The sequence below is a fragment of the Anser anser genome (genome assembly GCF_964211835.1).
Source record: "Anser anser genome assembly, chromosome: 11".
Classification (NCBI taxonomy): domain Eukaryota; kingdom Metazoa; phylum Chordata; class Aves; order Anseriformes; family Anatidae; genus Anser; species Anser anser.
The window spans coordinates 16,870,201-16,893,659 of NC_139732.1; the positions used below are offsets into that span (position 1 = coordinate 16,870,201).

The 23,459-nt window shown below is 37.0% G+C and overlaps 1 long non-coding RNA gene across 1 annotated transcript in view; it reads right to left on the reverse strand.

Moving 5' to 3' along the window:
- Positions 1–23,459, reverse strand: part of LOC310905445 — a 209,793-nt gene that overhangs the window by 13,323 nt on the left and 173,011 nt on the right. Inside the window, exon 4 of the long non-coding RNA XR_014589044.1 lies at positions 10,612–10,817. This is a non-coding gene — a long non-coding RNA (uncharacterized lncRNA). The remainder of the gene's footprint in view (positions 1–10,611; positions 10,818–23,459) is intronic.

A 23,459-nucleotide genomic window follows, 5' to 3' on the forward strand; every position in this document is an offset into this window, starting at 1 on the left:
TCATCCTTCAAAAATTTCATGTTTCATATAAGTAAGTAAAATATCTGAAGTTATATAAAAATACCTCTAAAGCCTTATGGATTTAACAAAAATTACGCTGATGAGTGGAAACAAGTATTTTTTAATTAAAAAGTTACAGAAATAGTCTAAAAAGAGATTAATATTTTTTTTTTAGTTCTTCTTTCATTTAATACACGTTTCTTCTGTGACAGGAGCTAAAACAATGAACAAGGCAAAATAAAGACATACTGCAGAGCATCAGGGTAATATATTGCAAGTTCCCTCATTGCTTAAGTTTTATATTCAGTTTATGCATGTGAGCACCTTTGCCTTTTCAAACATGAAGGCTTACATGTCACATCTAATGATACTGAGACAAAATAGATACCCCTGCATTTTTGTTTCCTTTTAAATCAGAGAGCTGACTAAATCACAACAGGAAAACTACTTTGCTTTGCCTTCAGGGTAAGGTTGGAGAAACTGTTACAAAATGGTTATCAGAATGGACTTCTTCACAAAAGGAATGTGCGCTAATCTCAGGTGCATCTTTAGTCCCATAACACATATTGAAGTAATTCACTAACAGCAGCATATTTATCTTCACTCCTGTGAAACAGGGAACTCACATTTTACAACAGGCAGAAATCAAAGCAGAGGGAATATTAAATAAATGCAGTAAGATAAAAAATAAATAAATTGAAGCCTAATCAATTGCAGTTGACTTTCTCAGACTTTAGTATGTTTTCTTAGGTTTTTAGCTGGACCAGAGTCCCAGCCAGAAGGGTACACGCTATGTTGTTAGTGCATGAATAATCATAGAATCATTTAGGTTGGAAAAGACCCTTGAGGTCATCAAGTCCAACAACCACCAACCTAACACTACCAAGTCCACCACTAAATGTACCTTCTAATAAAGTTATATAAGCATTATTGCAGCTTTAATGCTATTCCCACTTCAATCATAACCATTTTTGGCATGGTGAAACAACCCCTCAAAACACGATCGTAGAAACTTTGCAATACAGGTCAAAAAAAGCAATTAGCTACTTATTATTAGCAATTAGCTATCAATGACCTCTGAGAATTACAACCCAGATCAGTATGTGCGGTAAACAGAGGAAGTTTGAAACTTCAACCCAGCAAGAAGGGAGATGCTGCCATTTTCCATGATGAAGTATCTTATCTTCCACTTCATGACTGCAATCAGTTATATAAATACAACATTACTGGATTTTACAATGCAAATTTAGTAATCTCTACGTAGCGTGTGCAGTGTAAAAGTCCTCAAATGCATAAAATGAAGCACACTGAACAAAAATATGCACAATTTGTTACGCAGAGCATGGAAGAAGTGTTTGCTCAGACAGACTCTGAGCACCATCTGGGAGACAAGTGTTTAGTTTTGCAACAGATTGCATAATTTTCATGTAGAATCTGGAGAAGAGCTCTAAATGCTTTAATAGATAGTTGATTTAACATGCGTTTAATCTTTGTTTTGTGTTGTCTTAAAGGCTATGCATATGTTTTGAATGACAGAAGTAGTCATTAACTTATTACAGTGCTCATCCCTTTGCACAATTTGCTTTCTTTTCTTTTTGTCTTATTGTGTGTGTCTGTGTGCATGTGCTATTTCACCTTACAGAGTTGGTTTTCACAGCACATGGTAATTAATCTTAGTAAAAGCCAAACATCTACTGCATATGCATGCCATTTGATTGATTAGATTAAAAATTTAATGTTACAGTTCATACATTAGCAATACTTCAATATAACATATACCAAGGACTCTACTATCAATAGTAAGAATACTTCAAGAACAACACAAATTAACACCTGAAGCATAAAGAATGACCTTGAGAAAATGAAATGCTTTACTTAAAACACACACCCTAAAATGTAGTTAGATTGAGCACCATGTTTATGTTCTAAAAGAGCTGTAAAAAATACTGCATTTGAGAATAGGAAAACTTCAGATAAAGAATTTCTCACTTGGAGCCTTTTAGAAGAGGTATAATGTTTAGAAACCCAGCATTCATTTTTATATTTTTTTAGTGGTATCCAACTAAATATATCTGCTACACAATAGTAAAAAGCTACATGTTAGAACTTTCATCAATGTTCTTCTTGCCCAAGTTAATAAAGTCATTGGGAGGCATAAACTGAGGATTCACTTTATTAGGACTAGAAACAGAGAAAGAAATACAAGAAAAATGAGACTATACATATTGTATAAAAAAAGGCATGCTGTATTATGTGACATTGTTATGATAAAATGAAATACCATCCTTCATTTGGATATCTGTTCTTCTATATCCGAAAGCAAAAGCACATCAAAATACTTCTGCGGTGATTGACTTGTAATGCAATACACTGCAGCATCTTTGAACCTTAAGCAATGATAATGCTTTCAAACCTGCTATAAACTGGGTCAACTGTATGAAGAAATTGTAAAAAATGATGCAGTAATTCAATTTAGCACTGTGTGAAAACTGCACAATAGCAGGATTAAAGGATCTGAAAATGAAGACAAGTGGTTCATTATTAACTCCTTAAATGTTGTTCCTTCTGCTTTTTCTGGAATGTCATTTATTTCTAGCTTGGAATTGTAATTTCTATGTCATGATAGAGTGAATATTTTCTATATTGCTTCTCCATATGAGTACATTGAAGTTTCCTCAAAGGCTTAATATAGTTTATGAAATAAGTCAACATTCACTATTAATTTTATCCATACAGGTAACAAAATAGATTAGACAAAACAACAACAACAAGAACATACATTCATGTAAAAGCTGTGGCATGTGTAAAACACAGTCATCTTTAAAAAAAAGGGAAAAAAAGGAAAAAAGAAGGTAGCAGCTGTATAAATAGCCAAAGAACGAGGAAAAAAAAATGTAGCAAATTTAATGCTAAAGCTGCAACTGAAAACTGCTTGTATACAGAGGAGGTACCCTTATTTTTTCCTTGTGTAATACAGTCATTTAAACAGGTGACCTCTTGTGTTACATGGTAATGTTATAGACATAATTTCTTTATGTGCCTAAAATGGGCTTTTTTTATCCTAGGCTATTTTGTGTTGTATATGCATGTGAAAATGTTTTGGATCAGCATATGTAACTACCACGGCCATTCCTTCAGCAGGAAGCCCAGCCTCTGTCCCACTGTATCACAATAGTACTCCATGCTGGTGATCACCAGAATCCAGTGTTCAATTGAGAGGCAACGTCAAAATGAATAACAATGTCAGAGAAACCAGCCTGGAACGATTTAAAGAGCTGGGTAAGCCAAAAGATTGAAAAAAAAAAAATCCTGCTGCAGGGGAGCAATTGTACTTTTGTGTATGAATCTATAAAAAAAAACCTCCTCTGAATTCTTTACTTTGAGAGCTTAGATAGTTTCTATTAAATTTGGTTTGGACATCTAAAAATAAAGTTGATAATAGACAGAAGTGTAGTCTTCTGCTATGGAAAATTGTCTTTCTTCCAAACTGTAATATGTTTGATCCGACCCTTTTTTGAACATAATCTTTTTCTTAATTGGCAGAGAATTGATTCAAAATTCCATTTGGTACTATTTGCCCAAAATTATAGGACAGCATGCTCCAAAATGCATGTTATGGTTCTAGCCAGCTCCTCATCAGCCTGACGCTTTCTGACCTGCAGCAGCTAGGCCAGAGCAATGTGCCCTGGGTCTGATTTCAAGTCAGGAGCCAGACAGGGCTGCTTAACTTTGGTCTGGAAGGCAGTCCTAGGTCCCCCAGTTTAGATATACTCATGGCACTTTCCATCCCTGGAACTGAGGTTGCTTTGTCTGCATGTCAAATTAATTAAAAATCAATGTGGGTGCAAAATCGTAACAATCCAAAATAAAATATTATTACTAACCAAGCAGGATCAAGCTTAAACTTAGTGTCTTAGTTGCAACTTACACTTTCTCCTTTAAAGAATGTGCAGTGTGTCTTTTCCTCTGCTTTTCTATCTCAAGTAGGAGTGGTAATTATATGAATTACTACTTCCTTTTGAACTCATGGCTACATGATCCCAGAGCACAGAAGCTACATAATGCCTCGCATATGCATATCTCTATATCATTTTATTGTACAGCTCTGGAAGTATATGGGATGTGGCCTTCATCATCTAGTTGTTTCAACTTATAATTCATTGTAAAATCAGTGGTCAATGGTCTCAAATCTAGTATTAGTGTCTGGGATGTCATTAAGTCAGCGTTAATTGAAAAGGAGTAGTTGAGCATTCATACAAAGAGATTTTACTCAACAGCATGAATGGATATCATAAGCATAAAGTATTGTAAATGCATGTGACAAAAGAGTTTGTTTTGAGAAATAACAAGAGACAAAAGGGATACAATATTCCAACTGTAAATCATCATTAAGCAATTAATGCTTTCACCATCTGTGGTCCAAAACATAAATTCCTCTCCTTCATAAGTGATCATTCATTATGATTGTAGGTTTACTCTTATCTCTGGGAACAAGAAAAGATACATAACTTACATATTCAACTTATCCTTAAGGACATTTTCTTAAAAGTATCTATGTTATATATAAATATTTAATTATATAACAGAAAATTTGTTGAAGGAGTATGGAAAACTTCAGAATCTGAGTGGGAGTGAAAACATTTTTTTCTAATGTGTCTTATAATAATGCAGATCGGTCTTGTGAGATAAATTCATAAGCCCCTCACCATTTTCTCAGGTATTGCAGTTTTCTCAGGTTGGATGATGAAAATGATTCAACCATTATGTTTTCTTATAGTCAGTCTCACGTTTAAGTCACTAGAATTTGCAACTAGAGGTTTCATACTCTGGAAGAGTGCTCTATTTATGGAGGAGAAAAATCAACAATCCTGCTGCTCTCAGATTGTTGATTTATGTATTTATTTACTTTAAATGCATAAGTGCAGGCTGGATGGGGCTTTGGGCAACCTGGTCTACTGGGAGGTGTCCTTGCCCTTGGCAAGGGGGCGGGAACGAGATGGTCTTTCAGGTCCCTTCCAACCCAAGCCATTCTGGGATTCTGGGATTCAACTTCCCGCGTGTTGACCACTGTGCTTGTGAAAGCAAAATGTAGTTTGCTTTTATGCATACTTTGCTGTGTATAAATGATTGCTTTCAGTAGTAATAACACACATTTTAGGTATATGATCCAATATCTACTGAACTCAAAAGAAAAGTTTGTATTGCTCTCCAGATTATTTGAATCAGGTCCAGATCAGGAAAAGAAGTGATCTATTATCTGTTGCTGAGTGAAGTAACAAGAGTCAATTCAGTGCCACAGTTAGTGCTTGGCAGCATCTTTGCAAAATGATTGGCAGTTGCTTTTGGTGGGTATAAATACAAGAGTGGAAGAGCATGTACAATCCTTAGCTGTCTTCTGTGCAAAAAAACCTTTTTTGATATGGTGCACAATAGCAAAGAACAGGTGTTTAGAAATGACATTTCTGTGGTAGAGCTGCTGATAAGTACGTGTATATGGGTGTCAGCAGCAAAGCCAGCATAGCAAGCCATCATTTGGATGAATCACTTGGCCAAGTGATAATGTGAATAGAAAAGAAAGTTTGCTGTCTTGGGTGAAGTGGGATAGGCGTAATCAAAGCACAGGTGAGAGATGGCAGCAAAACCTTTAACGTAGTACAGAGGATTAAAGCATGAGGTGGGAAAGAATAGATATGGACTCCTAAATTTGTTGGTAAGCTAGACATGCAATTAGAGGAAGCGGAAATTTAAGAGCCAATAAAAGCTAAATAGAAGGCAGGCCTGTCTGCTGTGATAAGGTAGTCATTTAGGACCACAACAGGTGTTACTACAGTAATTAGAATATACTGAGATATCTGATTGGAACTTTTGCGTGATGAGAGCATTGCCAGCTGCTTTTGATATTGGTTGACGGCAACAGTAACAGGCCGAAAACACCTGTATTGAAATCTTTTTACCAGCAAGAGGGAAAGATGCTTTTCAGTGGTTTTATCCTTTAGCATTTCCCCTTTTTATTCTGGCTTAAGTCCTTTGTAAACAAATTAACAGTCGTGATATTTTAAGGGCTTAGTTGTGCCAGATGCTACTCAAGATCTCTTAAGAAGAGGTTCCATATATAAATGGTATTCCTCATTTATGAGCTTCCCTTCCTTATTATGTTTGCTATCAAGTTTTGGGTTCACTTTGTAAGTTTTCAAAGCTATATTATTATATTCTGATGTTTTTCATAGGCACTGGGAAAGGTTTTTGCTGTCCTGTCTCTCTCTCTCCTCAAGAGTTTCAGCTTGCCTGAAAGAAACAAAAAAAGATGATTTGCAGTAGATCAATATTCCCTTAAGATGTAAACTGCATCGCTCTTAAAAGTGAAGCAAGGTTTGGCCTGGCCAGTACTCTAACATTGGATCTCTAAGGATATCTCAGGGGCTGCAGAAATTGTAATGAGGAATCAATAACTAGAACAAATCTCTCTCAGGCCTGAAGCAACCTCTCAGAGTATGTTTGTGTCTTTGTATAACTGGAGCTGGCTTTCTGTAAGTGAGATGCAAAATGAAGGAATTCAGGAAATTCATGTGGCAGTTTCAGTACTGTGCAGGACTGCAAGTTTGATCCCAGAGGTGAGATTGGGCTGTCAGTAACAATATTCTTCCTGCCTGAATTTCCATGGGAGAAAAATACTCTCCTTTACTCGTCCCTCTTAGCTGGTATATGTTGCTTCCTTTCGCTATTCAAGCAGAGGCTGTGGGGCACTCTAGGTATGTCTGAATTATAGTTTGGATTAAAGTGAATAATTTTTATACAGCGTTTTGGGGTGAAATGAGCAGTTTCAAGGCCTACAAGTTATGCGGAGTATTTTGCTCTCTCCCCCAGCATCCTTGGATGTGAACAAGCTGAGCTTTCTTGTGTCCATTCAATAGCTTTATAAGAAAATGAGGATTAAGCTGCTAGATCACTACCACCAGCATTCTGCCTTTCAGGGGCTATTTTTTCTGTCACCTTAAACTGAACCGTTCTGGGTTGTGTGTGACATTTTGCCAGGTTGGAGATCCAGGGCAAATTGAATGCCTCTGCAGCTGAATGCTGAGTGTGTGTAAAGGCAAGCAAGAATCCTGTTACATGTATTAGATATCTGAGATGCACAGAAAGCCTGCAAATGGCTTGATATTCATAAAATGCAAGAAAAGTTCAGATGCTGCAGACTGGGATGTTACAATTTATATACAGTAAGAATCTTTTACCTTTGTTTTGTGAATGACCTTCTCATTTTTGGAGTCCCTCTCTGTTCTTCTCTCTAGGCTAGTTTTTTTGTGTTAATTAAAGCCCAGATTAAGTATATAAAAGCGTACTCAAGCGCACCCAGCTGAAAACAGGGCTAAATGAACAGAAACATGCTAGCAGAGATGTGAGCTTTGTCACTGGAGTAGAATGACTGAATATGAAAGTCATTACTGGGAAGCAAAGTGACATTTAAATTATGCTGCTGTTTCTCCTGCTGGCTTCTGACAGGGTTTTTCAGAGAGAAAATTAAATGAGTTACAAGACACTTAAATGCAATGCTTGAAAATGTTATCTTAACATGTTTGATTATTAAATGAAATGTTAGCCCCATGTATCTGTATGATTTTACCATGAAAGTGGCATGTAAAACTGACACTGTGCCTTCTCAAATCTTTAATGTACTAACTGGCATCTTTTAAATGCTGGCTTTGTGCCATTTCTATTGTACCCACACAATAGAATTAGTCATGTGGAGAGGGAAACAGCTGGCAAAAAAAAAAAATGCATAAGCAGCCAGCTTAGCATTGTCATAGGTAAAAGAGCAATGAATCACAGACAGGTACAAAACTATCAGGGAAAAAAAGGCAGTAATAAAGGTGATTCAACTGTAATGTCAGGCCCTCTGAAGGAAGTGATCTGCAGATGGATAGAGAAGTGAAGAAGAAATGGCTTCAGACAGGTGAAGACCAATTTTTGCTGTTGAAAAGAAAGCTTTATCCTTCTTGTCTGAGGCCCCAGTTTAAAAAAGGGTATTTATCTATGGGGTTAACTTCATCAGCTCCACTAACTGCACTCCAGTGAGAGATAAGAAGATAATTAAAATTACCGCCATGCTTAATCAACTTGCCAGCGTAGGGATACTCTCTTGAATTGGGGCACAATTAAATTAAGCTTAACTTCTTCCAAATATATGCAAGAAGTAGACATCTGGCAAAGTCTAGCTGAAAAAGCACAGAGCTGCATTATGACAATCTCCAAGGACAAAGGAAATGGAAAGTGAAAGGGTATCAGAGAGCAAGACTTCTGCCAAGTCCTTTAATCTTTGTTTTGCAATGCAGACTACCAGTCACAAAAAATACTAAACTACTGATTTCAATCATTTATTGCTAAATCATTCAACTAGTGATTTCACTAGTTTACCCATAGCATACATAGGTATGAAAACATATGCATGTATGCTAATGTACCTTATTTTAGAATGTTTCAGTAAGCATTCCTAACTGTTGTGAAGCATCTCTAACCGTTGTTTCAAAACAATTTACAACTGCAATTAAAGGGTCTGAAAGTGATATAAAAGGAAGCAGAATAATTGAGCTAATCACAGACAAGATCAAGGCCCTCTGGCCTTGAAATCTATAGCTCCATGAAAAGAAGTCTTTGAATATTTGCTGAATCTAAGGATATTAACAATCAGCAGTTACAGTTCTGTCCATCTACAAGAGGCATCAAAGAATTAATTTTTACAACATGCCTGGAAGGTAAACTGCAGAATCCCTATTAATTTTACTGAAACAGAAAGTCGAGAGGACAGTCAGAACTAATCAGAGCCAGATTATATGTTGCAAGTTTCTGTTTCCTAATCTTGTATCAGAATATCTCTGGGCATCTGCTAAAAGCTCACTGAAGATGAAAAGGCTTCCATTCAGATCAGGCCTAATGAAAAGAGCATGGCTGGCAGTTGTACTCTCACACTCTGATAAGTCAGAAAGCTTTAAAATAATTTAGAGTGGGAGTAAATAATTATATTTTCTTATTTTTATTTTCTACAGTAGACACCTTGAAGAACCCTTTCAGATATGCAACCCACATTTCAGAAGTGCTTTACGGAGTAAAATCACTCACTAGGAGCTGAAATCTAGGACCTGCTAAGGGTTCTTCCACCTCTACTCAGGTGGAATTTGCCTCTGCTTTTCCCCTTACCTTTCAGACTGGGAATAGTACATCTCTTCATTTCTCTGTTTTGTTCAGCATGTTTTTCATAACACTGGGTTGTGAAGCCAGAGCTGCCATGGACATAGAATCAGAGGCACACTTAAGATTTTATAGGTACTTCTGAAGTCCTGGGAAATCTTTCAAAAGCTGTATAGTTTTAGTCATGCTGAATTGCTACTATCTTCAGATCTAATTCATTCCAGCAGTTGATTTGCACTTTAACCAGTGTGACCAGATTTCTCCCATAGGAAAAATTTTGGTTCTAGCTTACTTAAAATTCTGTAATTTTTATTCCCACAGTGGCATAAAAGTGGGTCACTTTGAATCCTGTTTACGCTAGCTTCACAAACTTATTCATTGGTTTTATCATGCAGATGGTTGCATGTAAGAAAACATATTTGTTAAATGTAAATTTTAACTGCTTGGAGTCTGTATCTCTACGTAATATCTAGCCTAATGTCACCACAGGACAACATTTATGTTTTCATTTAAAAATAAAGCAAGCAGATGGGACTTCTCTCATCCATAGAGTGGTAAATTAAAAACAAAAGTAACCATTTTTTTTAATGTTGTACTCTGCTGGGATGAGAGTTTGGCATTATAACATCTGATCTAATTTGAGTATTCCAGTAGCTGCTTTATAGCATTTACTAAAACACTGAAATGAAGCCTGCTGATATTGTTTTTGCGTAATCCATATGAACATGCAAACCCCATAGAGTGAGCCTGTGCTTCCCCAGTTCCCAGTAAAATAAAAAAGTCCAGTACAGACTTCATTGCTTTCATGGCATATGTCAAGTAATAGTCACTATAGTTGAAACACTATCCTAAAAAGTTAAAACTTACCTTTGTACCCCATTGGCTTCATACAAAGCCAATTTGAGATTATCTGTCAATGAAGACAATGGAAAATGGAGGGGAAAGAGAGATGCCAGTCTCTCAATTTGTATCTTTGAAAACTTCCTCCCAAGTAAACAGCTTTTTCTCAGTAATATTTAGGACTCTAATTTTCTGTGAATCTTCCAACCACTAGGACAAGTTATTAAGATTCCAGTGAAAATTCAAAGTGTTTCTTCAATAGGTAGAGGTCTTATGGTGCCAAGAAACTACCAATAGTGACTTAATCTTTGACCTTCAATACTAAACTATTAAAATCTATCATCTTTAACTAGACACAAAGCATAACTAGTACATGATTAAATTTTGAGAATTCAACATACCATGCTGTAGATACACTATAAAATTGAAATGCCTCTTTTATCTAAATATAAAATCCAAGTAAACACACTAAATAGATAAATGCACAGATTGTGTTTCCCAGGAAATAATGCCTTTTGTTCTATTATGGAATAAAAAGGTTCTCATTTGTAAGTCATTGACTCTAATCTAGTCAAAAATATTACCTACCAGAAACTGCTGCAGTTGCTAGTTGGTTCCAGACCAAATCTTAGTAAGAAAATGAAGGCAAACTTCTCATTCAGGGGTAAAGCAATCTAGTAGATATATTCCGGACAGACTTTGCAAAACTGAGCTCCATTCTTTGCTTGACTGCTGGCTGAACTGATGGCAAGTCATAGCTGTGCTATTTCCATAAAATGCATAAGAATCTCCATCTGTTAAAAAGGAATAAAGTTAGTTGTAGTAACACTTCTAGATGGTATTTATATGGTGCTTTGAAAAAAAACCTGCTGTGGTGTGGTGGTCGGGGCGGGGTGGGGGTCTGTTCTCCAACAAGTAGCTCATCAGACAGTGAGAGACTGTGCTTGTCTCTTAGCATTTGGTTTCAGTTTGGCACTGACAATCAGGAGGAACCCTCTGACCTTCCAGACGTGACAGATGACTTTAGCTCCAACTCTGTACACCCCATTACCTTTTCACAAGCACCAGCCATACTTAGAAAGGAGAAATTCTCCTGGATTTTCAGGAAGATGCTTTTGGCAATCTATCATAGAACCACAGAATGATAGAGCAGTTTGGGTTGGAAGGGACCTTAAAAACCAACTCATTCCAACCCCCCCCTGCTATGGGCAGGGATGTCACCCACTAGACCAGATTGCCCAGGGCCTTGTCCAGTCTGGTCTTGAACACCTCCAGGGATGGGGCATCGGCTACTTCTCAGGACAATCTAGCCCAAATATAAATTCCTTTTCTATACTTTCATAACTTAACACTGTTACCAAACTGAGAGTAAATGCATTTTTTTCAGTAAGATTGTATTAGTGCTTCATAAGCATTTATGTTCTGCTTCTAGCTAAGGAGGATGAACAATTTTACTAAGTGATATGAGAAAATAGCAAGCCCTGTGTTTATTCAAAGGCTATACAATTACTTTAGTTGATATTTTTATTCTGTGACAATAATGATACCATATTTTACACAAATATGCTACTCAGTGAACACTGTGTTTGCTGGTATTTAAAGGAATTGTATCAAGAGATGAAAGAGCATCTGATTCAGTCTTAAGTGTCATAAAAATTTGCTGTACAAGAAGAAATACAATGAATAAATTTACTATATCGTCTTACTTGGGTAACCCTATATGTATAGTGACCCTGGAACTGAGGCTCTGTGCAGGTGCAGGGCAACATCTAAATTTATGCAACTTTAGAATTAGGACTGAATATGGAAAACGAACTTTTGTCCTGAATCAGCCATCACGTCTGTACTTTTATTTGCAGTAGTGAGCATATCATGTTCAAAAGACTTTGAGCTTCTTTCCAGAAGACACCTAACCGCATTCCATATTAGTATTAGTCAAAAACAAACGTTTTTCATGAAGAATTCAGAACAAATAATTTGATTTTCCTTTTTCCTTTTCAGGTTAGCTTTTATGGAGAACATAAAGAACTGGAATGCAAATGCAAGCATGTGCAGAGGGCCAGTTAAGGTACCCATTCAGAAACCTGAAGGATCAGCTATGTCTTAAATAACACCTCCTTCTGTGGACTTAAGGTAGGGAGAAATGCTCACCATCTTTCAGGGTGTCTTTTGACAAAAATAAATGTAAAAATTCTTTCTTTTAAACAGATGGCTAAAAAGTAGCTGTTTCCTCTTCTCCCCTCATTTTTCTCAGTAGCTAAACTACTCACTGAAGAGGTAGAGTACTTCAGTTCACAGCTTCTTCTATCCAGGGAATTGAAATTCAAATTTAAATCCTTATCTGTCTTTCTAAAGAGTGCTTCATCACCACTGTATGTTGCACTATGTGTATATCTGTAAGTATGCAAGAGAGCATTTTTCTCAGTCTTTTTAGGGAAAGAGTTTATTTTGCATGACATACTAATTAGGGAGCAGGTGCACCCCTTTGCAGTCTAGGCTCATAGTTAGAACACTTTCCTGGGTGGGAGAAAAAATATAGATACCCTAAAACACAGGAATTAATTCAAAACAGAGCTCCTGCAATCTGCTTTGTTCTGAGAACTGGATAAAAACAGTTACCACTGATTACCACTCTTGTATTCCTCTAATACTACATTTTAGAGTTCTCATGAAATTAAAAATGAGCATTTTGTACTGAAACAGTTTTTTTTTTTTCTTTATTACTAATAGAAAAAATAGAATCTGGTCTTTGCAATAGTATTCCCATATGGACTCCAGAGATATTTTATTGTCTTTAGGGCAAGAACTAATTCAGAGAAAGGCTCTTTTGTTCACCATCTATGAATCTTGACCTCGACCTGGAAAGTCTATCCTCAGTGTTGCATGTGGGGCAATTAAACTTCTGTGAAGAAAAACCTCCCTATCACAGCAAAATATGTCAAGTGTATCAGAGCTCAAACCTCCAATCTAATTTTATTCTTTTTAAATGAGCCAAGCTGCTTCAAATTAACTTGAATGAACGGAGAACAACAGCATTTAATAGGTCTGAGAAACTTAAGTTTCTTTACTCTGTTTTGGGTTGTTAGGATGTTTGTTTGTTTGTTTGTTTGTTTATTGTGGGGAGAGCACATTTCCAAAGACATGGATTTCCAACACCAGCCACGGGGCTCAGACATTTAACTGCAGTTCATTTAACTGAGCTACACTGGCCTAAGAAGTTACTGTGCACCTCCTGAGTCTTGTAGCTGTTAGTAACAGCTCATGTGCTTGCTAATAGCCTTCCCTTCTTTTGAATTAATATAAGGTAGGGAAAACCTCAGAGGAATAGGCTGTTGCATTTTACCTGGGGAGGCAGGCTGGAGTGCACATACGCACACACTGGCCCTTTATGGCAGCTCAGCTGATGGAAGTTCCTTACTACCTTTCTAGAGCCGAGTGGTTAATACACTGATCGCCCCTATCCTTTAGCAGACTGGTTGGGTGAAAGGTGGGAAGCATGCCCAACCAGAGCACACATTGAACAAATTATGGTCAGACAGCTCAACGAGTTTTTTTTCACGAAGCAAAGATGCTTTAAAATTCACGGGTCCTCAAGTGCACGCTGAAGGAGCACAAAACAAAATCTTTGATATTCTGTTTTCTGTCAGTAGCGTCTGACCACAATAAAAGTTTGCATGTCTCCAAAAGCTGCAGGTAATCATTGTTTTGCTGAGATCTGTACTTAAACATACTAACATTTAAATTCATTTCTTGCTTCTGCTGACTCCCTAGCAGGTGCTATTTTAACCGTAAGTATATAAGGGATTATTAGGGAACTTGGTCACTGTTATACACAGGAGTAAATCTCACTCACTTCAGGTCCCCAAAATGTTCAATCTGTTTTGCTAAAGCCTCATTTTGTTATATATCCAATGCATCCAGAAGCCCTTTTTATCTTAAGTCCTTGAAAATAAGAAAGTTTATAACAGGAAATGCTGAAAATGACATGTAACTCAGCTTATCATTTTCCTTGTAAAATCAATGCTTCTAGAATGGTGGATCCCAGAGTTTTGCAATTTTGCATTGATCTCATTCGCCCTGTTTCCCATGAGAGCCTTTCTGAAATACTGGTATTGAGTAACATTCTCGCTAGTATGAAGGGAATAGAGAAGGAAAAACCTTTGCTGGTTGAGTAAAATTCAGAATGACACAAAACATCCAATTCAGCCTCCTTTAGGGTGTTTAAGACACAGAACTCATTTTTCTGGATGAAAAGCAGACAGTGACACTGCCAGCAGCAACTGTGTCACCTCAGGTTCTCCCAGCAGGAGGGACACACAGGGTGGCTGGAGTGGGAAACACAACAGATGCCACAAATGGAAGTGTTCATTTAGAGCCCACATTTTAGATAAAATGAGACATCGGGCATATAAAACATTGACTCCTCAGAACATAACAAACGCAACTGTTCACTAATGAAAAGTATAGAACAATGGAGATCTGTTTAAAATGGGGGTCCTAGCTTGTTTCCAGAGCATCCATACCTAGATGTGGGTGAATAATGAATGGCTTGGGTTGGTATCTTAACCACAAAACTATTCAAGAGAAAAATTAGGGAAGAATAAAAGGGAAATGTTTTGAGCAGCAAAAAACTTTTCCCCCACTCCCAGAATACTTTAATAAATTACATAGTAATTGCATTATATGCCATTTTGTTAACCAAAATGCTTCATATCCTATTTTATATTTATCCTCATTAAAAAAAAAAAAGTCTATTGTGTCTCTTTTTAAAGGAAAAAATAGAGACTTTTTTTAAGAACATAATATCAGAAAGAGCTAAATATATATTTTAAAGAAAAAAAGAATAATTTTGAAGAGTCACGCACAATACAAAAATACATCATTTCAAGTTCAACTACATAAGGCTTTTATACTCCTTTTGATAAAAATAAATTAATTTTAAAGACAAAATATTTAAAAATAAATGTTTTGAATATGACTGCTTTGCAGAGGTTACAATAAATTAAAATAAAATTAATCACATTTTTTCAAAGTAATATTAACATATCTGGATGCTCCTCAAGCCTTTAAAATAAGTGACAGATATTGATGAAGTTTAGCAGTTTCCCAGCACTTACTTATTATTGGAATGGTTCTGTGAACGAAGTTGTTTGTGTTAACTTGGGACTAATTAATAAAGCAGTGCCTGCCATGATCTGTAGATCATCAAAACCCTGATTAGGAGGGCTGTAGTGACTTTGTTTCTCTTTATATAGAAAGTGATCATTTCCACTGCCTACTAGAGAAACAAAAATTTACCTACAAAACTTACTTGATTTTTAAAGGAAGGGAGAATATGTGCATTGCTAGCTACAGCTAAGGGAAAGTTAGTGTGTTTTTTTTTTTTTTACATATATTTTTATTTTTCTAGTGATTACGTTCTGTCCATCTACTTATAAAGGTGACAGACACTTCGTTCTTATTATATATATTATGCTCTGATGGGTTCTCCCATAATAGCTTTTAGCTGAAGTTCAGTATATTCTCTAGACTGTTGCTCAATTAAAATGTGCTATGTCTACTTACCTGCACTAGAAAAGTGCAGAAATCTATATACAGCAATAAGGCAAAAAGATATGGAAAGGTCCGTGGCCCTGCATTATTGCTGGTGTACTTAGCATACACTAGGTTACTGCCACTTAATGAAGCCCAGAATAGGTAACGCACAGTTGAATCCAGTGGCAGACAGATAACTACAGTTGCTTGTGTTTTCTCAGGAATGCTATTTCTCCATTCATGCCTCTTCTTTTACTTTGAACTCATACATGAAATCAGTCTCTTAAGTCCCTCAGATGTTTTTCCATAAAGCAGTTACCTGGTGGCCCTCCTGTCATCTTCGTGTGAGCCTCAGATGTGGCTTGAATACGCTACAGCTCTGCATAAGGTGAGTTACACTTGGGTGAGTGCCAGAAGAGAGATGCAAATAGCTTGAGATGGGCAATGATGAAGATTACAAACAGCACTTACATGTCATTGTTTCCATGACCTATTCCATTTCATGAGTGGTCTGGGGTTAAAAATACTGTTCTGTCTGCTGCACAGTTTGTTTGTGATTCAGGCAGACTATGCCTGCCAGAGAGAACTACAGGCAAATACAGCTAGATTAGACGTGCCAAGGCTGACTTCCACTGAGGCATGCTTTGTACAGCTTCTCTTGCATTTAGCTTACCTGGAAAAGCAGTTGTTTCCAGACCACCAGAGTCCCAGGATGAACCTCAGCTGTGGTAACGTTTAGGATGCATGCACAGCTATTCTGGGTCCTGCATGGGAAATTCTGCTAATTGGGTAAACCCACTGTAGTGTACAGGCACCAACTGGCAGACACAACTTTCACAATGAGAGAGATCCATAATTTTCAAATGTAACTAACAATTTGTGACAATAAAACAGCAACATGAGCCAAGATGCTGGCACTTCTTCTTGTCACCTCTTTCAAACACAGTAACTAGAATTTGCATTTGTTTCTTTTCCAAAGGCAATAACTTATTTTATAAAGTAGGCATTTAATACATGCATTTTCTTTGGCACAATTTTATTTTTAAACCGAAGTCTCTGAAGAGTTTAGTCTCATCTCTCTTAAGAATAGAACCTGAACAATATTATTTAAAATTGTATCCAACCACAGAAATGTCATTATCCATAGGCACTGAGATAAGAACTGTCTCAAAAAGGGTAAGTAACAATTGTGATAAAGGAAGGCGAAGATGATGGAATTATACAAAATTATGAGTGACACAGACAGGGTAAAACAAAAATTCTTGTTTAAACTTTCTTATAGTAACAAAAGGATATTCAGTGAATTGGAAAGGCAGTACACTTCAAACCCACAAAAGCAAACAGTTTATTAACATACAGCCTAGCTGCCCATCGTCATTCATGATACAGCATCGTGGTTACACAGACTGTAACTGACTACATCTGTGTCTCCCTTGTGCAGTGCATGCCCCCTGGCTATTAGGGCTCCTTCGAGGGGAATGTACATTTTTTCATTTTTAGATCATGCCCTGGGCTACAATACATAGGATATTTATCACTTTTACCCTGCAGGTTAAATTTCATACAGAAGTCTGTGCATGGTCAATCCAGAAAAGCATTTTTAGAATGAAAGTATTCTTTATTTTGCACTTGGCTTTGGGCATAGATCTTTAAAGATAAAAAGAAGAAAAAAAAAAAAAGGAAATAAAATTGGAGGGGATATTTGTAAACACTGATTTATGCATTGGAAGGAAGCTGGTAGACCAAGTAGGGATAGCTTTTCCAGATATCCTAAATTCGTTATTCTGGTTCCCCCATGCAAACTTCACAGAGAGCCAACAGGCAGATGAAGAAGCATTCACCTGAGCTGGTGCTGTCGTACAGCACTGCACGGCACTGTGGAGGATGGTAGTTCAAACTCCGACCGGTGTATTGCTGTGGTAGCACAGAGCTAGCTCTGAGCTGAGACCATCTGCCTCTCAGCAGCACACATTAGGCAGCCCAGCACCATGTTGATGTAAACATACTGCTTTACGTTCTGGAACCAGCTCCTGCACAGTTGTTCAGTGCACCACTGCGTGGCAAAGACTGGCCCCCCTCTCTCTCCTCTTAAAAACCTCTCTCTTTTAAAACTTGCTTTGTTTTTCTATTTTTTTTTCTTTTTTGGTATTTTTTTGGTGAGAGTCCTTAATCATTTCTTGTCAGAACAAGTTTCATAGGCTGTCTGGGAAAGGACATAGAGTCATTAAAGTTAGCAGTTCTGACGTTGTTTCTTAACAGCCCCTAAGTGTCACTTGATGGATGGCTGTCTGGAACGATATCCTCCTTCCTGCTGATGTTCCTGACCAAACCCAAGTAATACAAAACGTCTCAGAATCCCAGCAGTCATCTATTAGCAATAAATTATGACACGGCACTCCAGATCTTTTGCAGTCATCTACAATACACTAATTCTGTATAGGATTTGTAAAGGATTAGACATTATATGTGTAACATGCACATCTACAGTTGTGTTAGATAAGAGAGAAAGAGAAACAGACCCCAAGAGTAAGATCTTGTGTTGGGGTTAGAATGAAATTTCCCCTCTCAGTGGATCAATAATCCAGGGCAGAGCAATGGACTAGGTGACCTCTTTAAAGTCCTTTCAGGTTTAGGGTTTTGCCCATGACCTTTGTGACTTCCCCTCACATTTTGTTAATAAATAGGTTTTTGAAATTTCTGTGAAACATCTGTTAGTGTCCACAGCCAAAAGGAATATGATGGAGAGGCTAAATTACAGGTCTGCTCAGCTAAAACAATTCCTATGGGGTGTTTGGCCATTATAATAAAACAAAGAAATGGAGAAGTCATTTGGAAATTTACTTTACATCAAGAAAAGAGTTAATTTAAAAAACACAACTTGAATTTTATGAGGATAATTCATATCAAATATTATATGGGCAGAAGCTGCTCTATTTCATTCAGCTTCTGGAGAAAAATAATTATGCTCTTTACATTTTGAAGTGCATTTGTATTCCTTCCAAACAGTCTTATAACAACAAATGAAGTACTTACTATACAGCTTTTTCCTGCTACTTTTCAACTTAAATTTAATTTTCACATAGATTTATTTAAAACAATTCTCAATGTGACTCAGCCAAATGATGAATTTATGGAAGGTTTAGTAAATGTGTAATCTAGTTGAAGTTAAAAATTGCTACTTTGTAATTCTGTGCCTAAATGAAATTATCCATTGCAGCCAGCTATTGTGCATCCGTTTACAGCCTATTCCTTGTGGTACAAATTCAGTCTATAACTGAAAGAAAACATAATGCAAATATTTTGCAAACAGAAAAAATGCATATATACATATATAACATTACTATTAAGCAAATGTTTTAATTTCTTTTTTCTGTTCCCTGAGCCTGCTTTAGCAGATACGTGTGTATAAATTTTGTATATGCAGAGAATACATTGTACATATTCATGATCCTAGTTTTTGCATATAATAAATGACTGTCTCTGTCCAAAAATAAATAGAGTCTGAATTTAAGAAAAAAAGTTAAACCAAATCAATTTTGCAGAGCATAAAAATATTTGCAATGTGATCTCACTGCACAAAAGGTTTGTGACTCGTATCGATAATAGAGCAGACTGTGCAAGAACTTTGCTTTGGGCAAATTGTGAGACTGCTTTTTGCTTCATTGTTGGCAGAAAATCAGCACTTATGCCAGACTCGGGTCTAAAATCAGCCTATATCTGATAAAGAGTATGGTGTAATCAGCCTGACTGAGCTTGCATTTAGCAGGAGATATGTATGAGTTTACCATTTTTAAAGAGCAGGTCCCTATATTTTCTGAGAGAGAATTTGTCATTGAGGTTTGAGATGGATGCCCAGCATGGAAGGACACTCAACTCTTAATTAACTGCTCTTTAATCAGCAGTTTTGACTTAGAAGCCATACTAAGTTTGATTAGGATAAAGTTCATTGCTCCTACACAAATATATTAAAACCGAGCTACTAAATTCTCTGTTCGTGTCACCACAACTATGTACCAACTATGTACACGTTGTTTAATTCAAAACCCAGTGCATAAAATTTGTGGAGAAACTTCAGAGTATTTCTTACTGCAGTAGTGCTTCATGCTATTTATTCTGTAATGTCCTGATTTGGATAGTGGGATTTCCATTACTCTCCTTGCAAGAATTAGTGGAAACACGGAAAGACTTAATTCCACATCCACAGAGATTACTAGGCTCCCAAAGTCAGAATGCATTCCAGTTTGCATTATAGCCCATCCAACATGCAAATTAGACTTCAGTTGTATAAATTACTGAGAGTGAGACTACTTTATTCTTTCTTTAAACAGGACCAAAAAAAAATCACAAACTGTTTCATCTTCTTTTCCCATTATTTTCATTTTTGATGTTAAAAGGTTGACAGCTGCACACTACGGAGATAGGCTTACAGCGAAATTATGACAAGCTAAGTGAGTGAACATGCCAGCTCTTTTGAGATAACTGTCTCTGAGCATGCTTTTAACCCACAGCACCTCACGGCAGAGGCAGTAGAGCTTATCCATCTTCCGCTGAGGGGTCACCTAACTTGTGTGTGTTTCAGGGAAGATGCTGAACCCTGTCAGTTACCACAGAGTGTTTAACTCCATGTAAGCTCATACCCTACGTTACCCTGTAATAACTGCTTCATGACTGTGATGTTACTCTTTGATACAGGATTAATGAAGCACAGCAAATACTCAGCTATTGATTATAAGGACTCATTTTTCATTGTTAGTATCTCCTGCCTACTATTAAGCTATACAGCACAGTGAAGTCTGGAACTTAAAACAGTGCCACATTCCAAAAAAAAAAAGAGAATTCAGAACTCTTTTGCCTGTTGTTGCCTTGATTGCTTTAAACCAGAGAGAATGTACTGAGAAACAGCTGAAAGTTTTCAATTTGTGATTAAGCCATAGGTTTTAACCTGATCTTGTTTTATAATCCTTTAAACTGTGCATCTGAAGTTTCCAGCAAGCATTGTATTGCAACAGTTGTCCATTGGAAAAAATGGCTTTAGGTCATGCAACCAGCATTTCCTGAACAACATCACAAAGGTATCTGGAGCTCCTGGTAGTTCAGCTAGTGACTTCCTCAAATTTTGTAGGTTTCCCACATGGCAGCACAAGGGGTTTCTTTCTTTGGAGAATTTTATACTCGTGATATATAGTTCCGCAATCATACCGAAGACTGGACTTATATGAAAGCCTCCAGAGTTCCCAGATTCTTCAAAAGGCTCGTGAAATCTTTGAAGATAATAGCACCTTCTGTTTTGTCTTCTGTATTCAGTGATATGGAAGGCAGACAAGGCATTTGGGTTTTGTTATTTTGCAACAAGCCTGTAAAAGAGGCCTGCCATAAACAAAGCTTATGAATAAATGAATGCATCTGACAAAGAAGTTAATGATCACATGGACTGAGCCCAAATTCTTGATCAATGAATCATGTAGGCTGCTTTGTTTAGGCTTTGGCAAATCAATACTCCATTTTGTTAAACAAGTGAAATAGATTTTTTTTGTGGGGGTGCTCTAGATTAATTTTTAAATATAAAGTGTCAGACAGAAAATCTGCAAGAGTGCTTGAGAGTACTGCTTGGAACTTTTCAAAATTCTTTGCTTCTTTGTATGCTTCTTACCAGGTGACAACATGCACCAGATGACCAGTTAAGGGAAAGAAATAGTAAAATTTAAAAGACTATATTGTAGCTACAGAGCTGTAAAAGAGCTCATGACATTGCAGAATTATTAGTACAGTATAATTATGTTCCTATATTAGATTGCTAATAAATGAAGTGGAATTGGTAAACATTAGGACAGTCTTCACTACTTTCTCTTCCTGGGCTTATAATACCCAGGACATGAGAAAATAAAAACATCAAATTTGTGGAAGTTTTTCTTTTTGTCTTTTTCATATTGTATTGGCGCTTTATTAGATGCAGGTGATTACATTCCCTCTCAGTGACGTACCACACCTGCAGTGGGCAAAGCAACTCCAATACATAGGCCTTTGGATTTTGATGATAGCACAAAAGTCAAGACTCCTAAAGGGATTTAAGTGTATAATGATGGCAGATGTACCCTTCTCAAGTGCTAGGAAATAAGCTTAGCCTGAATGGTAGATATTTTCTATCCAGCAGCAAAGTTATGCCAATTTCATATGAAGAGACTTAGTTAAGTAACTACTGTGGGTTCCTGATGGGAGGCTGGAAGCTGAAACCAGTACCTAGCTTTCAAGAGAACTTGACTGGTTGGCTTTTGAAATTTTCTCCTGCAGTATCAGGTGCATCAGCAGTATGAATATCCAGATACCTCTTCTGATTCTTGCCCTCACAGCACTTTCAAAACTGATAAAGCAGATTAGGCAATTAGCTCCTGCTGAAAGGCAGTGGAATCTAGCTCCCTAGTTTACATTATGCTTAACTATTTCCATATTCAAGACATCTAGGTGCACTTTGAATGCCTTTATAGCTCCCTAATTCTGGCCCCTAAATGTTGGGTCAGAACTGGTACCGTGAAGCATGGGAGTATTGCTGACTTTGCACCCGTCCACTTGGTACAGCTAACTACTGAAATTCCTGACTCTAGGGCTCAGTGAGTGAACAAAACTCTGTCTTGGGAAAAGAAGAGAAAGTTTCTAATATTGTCAAGAAAATGACAGTGTCCTGCAGTTGATATTGCCAGAATGATATTCCTGAAACATAGCTCCTGGATAGATTTAAGTAGAGACAAAATGCCATATCTGATTACAAAGATCAGAGTGGTCTGCTTCTGCAAAGCTCTGAGTACTCGCAGCTTGCATTGTCAAAATTAGATTTGTGGGTAAGTGGAATTTCTCATCATCATAGCAATTTGTTTTGGGTACTTAACAATGAATTTAGGGGCCTAATTATAAGTAGCCAACACTGAAAACTTTGGCTTTGTTTTTCTAAGAAAAGCTACTGCATCCCAGATTCCCAGAGTTATTTATTACCTTCAGCAGTATATCTTGTTGAAAAGGGAGTTCAGTAGCAACTTCCAGTGTGGAAAGCAACCAGCACTGTGATATGGATAAGAAATGACCCTTTCCCCTAACCCTGTTGATTACTGCCCTTTCATCAAGCTTCTATGTGCAAATACTGCCCTGTCAGAAAATAACACTGTGACTTTAATAAGAAAGCTGAACAAGAAACTGCTGTCTGAACTATGAATTAAGTATTCTGTATGGTCACTGCACTGAGCTAGTGAAAGAAAAGAAACCAACTGTTCTGCAAAAGATAAATTATTATCCCCTAAAATGGTTTATGTTCCCTTGGTTATTTGTAGCGAGTGATTGAAAGTCAGGTAGGGGACACAAGCTATTGAACAGATCACTGGGGACTCTTCCAGGTTTGGTCTGTTAGAAATCTTCACAAGTAAATCAGAAAATTCTGTACAGAATAGGACAAAATGGAGCAAAATAGAACAAATCCAAACCAAGTATTATGCCTTACAAGAATGTGCAAGCTTACAGATTTTTAGAGGAGCCAGGATCTTTTTGACGGTTAATTTTTTTTTTTTCAAGCCTGAGCTGGGTTATTGGAATGCTAACAATTATTCATTCATAGAAGAGAAAACAAGAAAATGCCAGCAAGTCAGAAATAAGCTTATTCACAGAAGTACAGTATGTGTTTTGCAAAGCTGTTGGCTTGATATTCTCAGGATGAGACCACCCAGAGGCAAACACTCCTTCCATTTAAACAGAAACTAAGACCTTGTAGTACTTCTTAAAACCAGGCATTTTTTCGTATTCTAACATTCTCCCTGACTGCAGGTTCATACATTGCTGGAGGTACATTGCTTGGATTTTTTACATCTGAGTAGTGCTCAATATTAATAGTGGCACAGTTAGTTACTGTCCTTTTCTTTATC